Consider the following 7,500-nt stretch of genomic DNA (forward strand, 5'->3'; position numbering starts at 1 on the left):
ATGTTGCATAGGCTAAAGTTACTTGTTTTGCCTTACCTTTGTTATTTTAATCCAATTTTATAGATTATCTATCTATCTATCTATCTATCTATCTATCTATCTATCTATCTATCTATATATCTATCTATATATCTATCTCTGTGTGTGTGTGTGTGAGTGCATATGTATATATGTATATATAATATATATATATACATGTATGTTTGTTTATGCTTGTGTGTATATATACACTATATATAATACAGACATATGTCTGTCTGTGTGTATAAACATACACCCTACATATATTGACACACACACACACAGACAGATACACAGACATGTATATAACACAAGGATACGCGTGGATATATTTTAATGACCATCTATCTATATGTCTGTCTGTCTGTATGTATGTAGGTAGGTGTGTATGCATCAAAACCTTCGAGAAAATACAAGTGAAATTGAAAGAAACAAATACATATAGGACATTATAATGATATACATTATACACACACGTATGTATAATATAGATGTATGTGCTATGTGCGTATATATATATATATATATATATATATGCAGATATATGGATATATATATGTATGTGTATATATTTACATATATACATGCATACCTACATACATATATATATATATATATATATATATATATATATATATATATATATATATATATATATATATAAATATATATATAAATATATATATAAATATATATATATATATATATATATATATATATATATATATATATATATATATATATATGCATTTATGTATGTTTATATGTATCAACAGCGATACATCTATACAGCCTGAGGCAATTAATATGATAAAGAAACTGCAAAAAGACGAGAGAGTTGTGTATATAAAATAAGAAGAGGCGTATGTATTAAAGAAATATTCTTTTTTTGTATAGAAGCATAAGAATTACGAGAACATGTTTTGGACGAACAAATCACACACAAACACATGCACACGTTAAAACACACACACACACACACAGACACATATAAACACACAGACACACACATACAGAAAGAGATTGAGCGAAAGATAGATATAAATATATACATATAAATATATGTGTAAGTATATATATATATATATATATATATATATATATATATATATATATATATATATATATATATATATGTATATATATATATATATATATATATATATATATATATATATATATATATTTATGTATATATATTTATATTTATATCATACGTGTATATCTATATATATATATGTATATATATTTATATTTATATCATACGTGTATATATATATGTATATATATATAAATATATATATATATATATATATATATATGTATGTATGTATGTATGCGTATGTATGTGTGTATGTATGTATGTATGTATGTATTTATGAACGCATACGCAACTTGTTTATGTTTACTGTGTGAGTGTGTGTTTATGTGTTTTCTTATAATTGCTGCGACGCGTAATTCTGATTAGCAACGTTGTAATATCTCAGGTGTTAACACACACACATACACACATACACACACAAACACTAAGAAATATACGTACACACAAACAGACATACACGCACAACAAACAAACGACCAAACGTGCACACACACACACACACACACACACACACACACACACACACACACACACATAGAAACAAACATACAAACACATACAAGAACGATAGAGTTGAGACACTGGAAAACTGTAAAGAGAATATGTAATGAAAATATGGAAGGCAGTTCTACAATAAAAAATATTTTCTTGATCGTATTAAATGGAGTATATGGAAAGTATGAATCTTACCTGTGTCCCACGTGTAGGAAAGATTCGAGAGCTGCCTGCAATAGGTAGTTTGTAATACATCCGATGCGCTTACAGAGAGCTGACTATGTCGGTGTGGTTGTACTATGCATGAACGTATAGGGTGTTAGGGTTAGGGTAAGGGTTAGCATGCGAATGTGTGTGTATGTGTGTGTGTGTGTGTTTGTGTGTTTATGAGAGAGTTAGAGGGGGAGTATAAAGGTGTTAGTCGGTGTGTCTGCGTATGTGTATGTGTGTGTGCGCGCGCTTGTCTCCGTGTGAGTCTGTGAAGGTCTGTCAATGTCTGTATGTGTCTGCTGTCACTGTTTGTTGGAAAGGTTCGTTCTGTTGTATGCGAGCCTCTGTGCGATTGTATGATTGATTGGAAAGGACAGCTATATGACTTGTTCATGTGTGTGCGTGAGTGTGTGTGTGTGTGTGTGTGTTTTTTTGTGTACTTTAAATATATATGTATGTGTGTGTGTGTGTATTTATGTAAATATTGGAAGTTGAAGATAGATATATGTATGCGTATATATATTTATATATACGCATACATACTATTATTTTATTTTGCATGTAGATTTATCATTCGATCAGTCTATCTATCTATCTATCTATCTATCTATCTATCTATCTATCTATCTATCTATCTATCTATCTATCTATTTATTTATCTGTCTGTCTGTCTTCTGTCTGTCTATCCATCCATCTATCTATCTACTCTATCTATCTATCCATCCATCCATCTATCTATCTACTTTATCTATCTATCTATCTATCATCTATCTATCTATCTATCTATCTACATACATACATACTTATATGTGTATGTGAGTGCATGTGTGAGTGTATATTGATTAAGAGCAATATGTAATTGCATCTCAACGTGCATATGTGTGTTTGTGTTTCACCGTGTGTTTTGTCCTTGTTTTGCTGTCGGTCGATATGATATTGTCATTAATTCTATTGTATGTACGTACAACTATGGATGCGTATATGTGAGCGTCCATACATGTATATGCTTGCATTTACGTGTGTTATGTGTACCTGAGTGTATATAATAATTGTGTATGTGAACGTTTGCTTGTGTCTCTTTGTGTGTATGAGTACGCATGTACGTTTATGTAAGTCTCTACGAAATGTTACCAACTGCGTGTATTGTGTCCCGTTATGAGATCAGTGAGTGTCACTGCAAGCTTTTTCGAGTATGAGAAGTATTGACATGTGTGTGTGTGTGTGTGTGTGTGTGTGTGTGTGTGTGTGTGTACTTTCTGTTTATGGATGCTTACATATTACTTTATATAATGTTTGCTTTGTTGTTTTTTTTAGCCCACCTGTCAGCTCTAGTCGATCGAATCTATGATCAAAGACTTTCCAAACTTGACCCTCACGCCCTTTTCTATAACCAGAACTATATCATCTGAAGTGTCCTTCCTATCTCAGACTATTCGGCGAGAGTTGACTGCTATTTCTACAATCACGTAGAGGCACCCTTACTTCGCTATTTGTGTGTGTGTGTGTGTGTGTGTGTGTGTGTATGTAAATGCTTCTCTGCGTGAGTGCTTTGTATATCTGTTTGTTTACGCGGTTTACATGTTATCTATAAGTACGAGTGCATCTATTTATCTATTTATCTGTCTGTCTGTCTGTCTATCTATCTATCTATCTATCTATCTATCTATCTATCTATCTATCTATCTATCTATCTGTCTGTCTGTCTATATAATATGATTTATGCTATGATTGCTTTAGTCACTTGACTGCAGTCATGCTGGAGCATTACTCTAAAGAATTTTAAGTCGAACAAATCGACCCAGTACTTTCGTTTTAAGCTTAGAACTTATTCTGTCGGACGTAAACACACCAGCACCGGTTGTCAAGTGGTGTGGAGGATAAACACAGACAAAAAGAAAACACACACACACACACACACACACACACACACACACACACACACACGCACTTATATATATATGACGAGCTTTTTTCAGTTTCCGTCTAAGAAATCCACTCACAGACACAAAGACACAGGCACAAAGACAAACACACACAGAGGTACACACTCACACAAACTTATATATATATATATATATATATATATATATATGTGTGTGTGTGTGTGTGTGTGTGTGTGTGTGTGTGTGTGTGTGTGTGTGTGTATACGACTGGCTTCTTTCAGTTTCCTTCTAACTCACAAGTCCTTGGTCGGCCCGAGGCTATAGTTGAATACACTTGCCCAAGATGCCATGCAATGGGACTGAACCTGGAACCATGTGATTGAGAAGCAAGCTTCTTACCACAAGCGTTCGTGTATGAAGGTGTACGAAGGCGTGCAAAGATGTGTGTATATGAGATTAGGTGTAATGAGTATATATATATGTTTGTGAGAGTATATATGTATATCAATTAATCAATGCCTTTCTCTCTCTCTCTCTCTCTCTCTTTCTCTCTCTCTCTCTTTCTCTCTCTCTCTCTTTTTCTCTCTCTCTCTCTCTTTCTCTCTCTATCTGTCTATTTACCTATCCATCCATATGCATCTAGCTATCTACCTATCTATCACACTCTCTTTCTCTGTACGTGTATATGTGTGCGCGTGTCTCTGTGTGTATACCTATCTATCTATCTATCTATCTATCTATCTATCTATCTATCTATCTATCTATCTATCTATCTATCTATATATATATATATATATATATATATGTATGTGTGTATGTATGAATGTATGTATGTATGTTTGTACGTATGTATGTGTATGTATGTCTCTGCGTGTATGTATGTGTGCGTGTGTCGGTAGTGAATATAGGAGTTCAGCTATGGGATCCCCATAACAACATCAAGACACCAATTATTCCACAATTTCCGCCGGTCAATTATTAGTTTCAGTCCTCAGATCTAAACACAACAAGCCTTGCTACACCTGTGTTACCTGCCCTACTCATTGTTGTCATTGGCTGATTGCTTTAGCTGCTGTTATCGCTTATGTTGTCATTGTCACTGTGAGTTCATTGTGCCGCCGCCATAGTAGTTGTAAAAATTTGTCGTCGTCGACGTAACAGCAGAGATAGTAGTAGTAGTAGTAGTAGTAGTAGTAGTAGTAGTAGTAGTAGTAGTAGTAGTAGTAGTAGTAGTAATAGTAGGAGGAGGAGGAGGAGGAGTAGCAGTTGTTGTTTGTATTGACCGCCCCAACAATCCTTGTACTTTCGCTTTCTTGTACGATGGGGGCCGATCTTGTGCTCACGGACAAAAAGTCATCAAACGGTTATTGTTACAATTGTTATAATTAGCGGGTCTCCAAATGTGGTGAGCTGGCAGAGTTATCAGAGTTAGAGAGAGAGAGAGAGAGAGAGAGAGAGAGAGAGAGAGAAATAGAGAGAGAGGGTGAAGGGAGAGAAGGGGCGGGCAGAAAGAGTGAAGGAGTGAGAGAGACAGAGATAGATTGAGAGAGGGAGGGCCAGAGAGCGAATGCGTGAGTCTGAGAGAGAGACTTAGAGAGAGAGAGCTAGAGAGTGAGAGAGAGAGAGAGAGTGAGAGAGAGAGAGTTAGAAAGAGAGCTAGAGAAAGAAAAAGAGTTAGACAAAGAGAAATAAAGAGAAGGGGAGCTAGAGAGAGAGCGCTAGGGAGAGAGAGAGGGAGAGCCAGAGAGAATGAGTGAGTCAGAGAGAAAGAAAGAGTCAGAGAGAAAGAGCTAGAGAGAGAGAGAGAGAGTCAGACAGAGAGAAATAGAGAAAGAGCTAGTGAGAGAATAAGTGAGCCAGAGAGAGATAGATAGATAGATAGAGAGAGAGAGAGTCAAGCAGAGATTGAGAGTGGAAGAGCCAGAAACAATGAGTGAGTCAGAGAGAAAGAGAGAGGGAGAGAGAGAGAGAGAGATTTAAAGAGAGATAGAGAGAGAGAGAGAGGGAGAGAGAGAGAGAGAGAGAGAGAGAGAGAGAGAGAGAGAGAGAGAGAGAGAGAGAGAAATTCTGTGGTATTTCTTCCGGGTCTTTAATCTTTGAACTTCTGAGTTCGAATCCCGCCGAAGTCACCTTTACCTTTCATCCCGCCAGGATCAATAAATCAACAGTCATATATTAGTATGAATAGTATCGACAAATCTCTTGCTCTCAAACATGCTGGCCTTGTGCCTAAATTAGAAACATTTATTGTAATCAATTCCAATTATGATCGGTAAGCAACTATATTTTCTGTTTAATGTCCTCATCCGGTAATTGTTATCACAACAAGTAGCTTTCAATATATATAACTATATGATCAAATCAAGGTGGTGAGTTGGTAGAATCGTTACTGCGCCGGAAAAATTACTTAGCAGCATTTGTTCCGATTTCACGTTCTGAGTTCAAAACGCTGCCTGCGTCAATTTTGCCCTTTATCCTCTCAAGGTCGATTAAATAAGTACCTGTTGAACAATGGGTCAATATAATCGGCTTACCCATTGCTCCGAATGTGCTGGCCCTCTGCCAAAATTCGAAGCAAAAGCTTCCCCGTACGTTATATCCAGAAACAGTTCAGAAAAAAAAAAATGAAATTTAGCTGTTATTTTTAGCAGGTTAACTGACCAGGCTGCGCTAATGTTGTCATTAGTAGAAGATGTGGTTTGTTTTCGCTTAGTCACAGGTAAACCATTACCAAGCACATAGCAATGATCAAATGCGTTCCAAATGTGACCATTCCATTATTTTTTTTTTGTCTTGAGCTGTGTGGTAAAAAGTTTGCTTCCGAACCACATAGTTCCGGGTTCAGCCCCACTGCGTGGCACCTTGGGCAAGTGTCTTCTACTATAGCCTCAGACCGACCAAAGCCTTGTGAGAGGATTTCGTAGAGGGAGACTGAGAGAAGCCCGTCGTATATATATATATATATATATATATATATATATATATATATATATATATATATATATATATATATATATATATATATATATATATATATATATATATATATATATATATATATATATATATATATATATATATATATATATATATATATATATATATATATATATATATATATATATATATATATATATATATATATAATGTAGGCGCAGGAGTGGCTGTATGATAAACAGCTTGCTTACCAACCACATGGTTCCGGTTTCAGTTTCACTGCGTGGCACCTTGGGCAAGTGCCTTCTACTTTAGCCTTGGGCCGACCAAAGCCTTGTGAATGGATTTGGTAGATGGAAACTAAAAGAAGCCCGTCGTATATATGTGTGTGTGTGTATCTGTGTTTGTCCTCCCACCATCGCTTGACAACCGATGTTGGTGTGTTTACGTCACCGTAACATAGCGGTTCGGCAAAAAGACTCCGATAGAATAAATGCCAAACTTTAAAAAAAAAAAGAAGTTCCTGGGGTTGATTTCTTCGACTAAAAGCCCTTCCAGGCGTTGCCCCAGCATGGCCGCAGTCAAATGACTGGAACAAATGAAAGTTAAACGATAAAAGATATAGGACTATGACACAGAACGTGTTTTCCTCGCTTTTAGACATTATATAGACAGATAGAGATTTGATGGAAGGTGATATTTTGGCTGCTATTTCTAGCAGGTCGAAGTGGATGAAATATTGTTATGCGAGAAGTTATTATTCTTACTTTTGCCGCCTTCGACATAGGCGTTGTCGTCGTCGTCGTAGTGGTGCAGCTAACTTTCATTAATTGTCGCAGCAGACGCTACGCG

At 35.6% G+C, this 7,500-nt stretch overlaps 1 protein-coding gene across 12 annotated transcripts in view; it reads right to left on the reverse strand.

Moving 5' to 3' along the window:
• The window catches only part of LOC106868349 (cell adhesion molecule Dscam1), a 298,293-nt gene extending 295,327 nt beyond the window's left edge, over window positions 1–2,966 (reverse strand). For 10 of the 12 annotated variants that reach the window (XM_089352796.1, XM_089352795.1, XM_089352791.1 and 7 more), the window contains exon 1: window positions 1,814–2,182. The gene's annotated coding sequence lies outside the window, so the exon portion shown is untranslated. Of the gene's footprint in view, window positions 1–1,813 lie in introns of all 12 variants that reach the window. The other 2 variants (XM_089352798.1, XM_089352792.1) reach the window with 1 other exon arrangement.
• Between the last annotated feature and the right edge of the window lie 4,534 nt (window positions 2,967–7,500).

The sequence above is a fragment of the Octopus bimaculoides genome, chromosome 5 (genome assembly GCF_046866305.1).
Source record: "Octopus bimaculoides isolate indiv1 chromosome 5, ASM4686630v1, whole genome shotgun sequence".
NCBI classification, from domain to species: domain Eukaryota; kingdom Metazoa; phylum Mollusca; class Cephalopoda; order Octopoda; family Octopodidae; genus Octopus; species Octopus bimaculoides.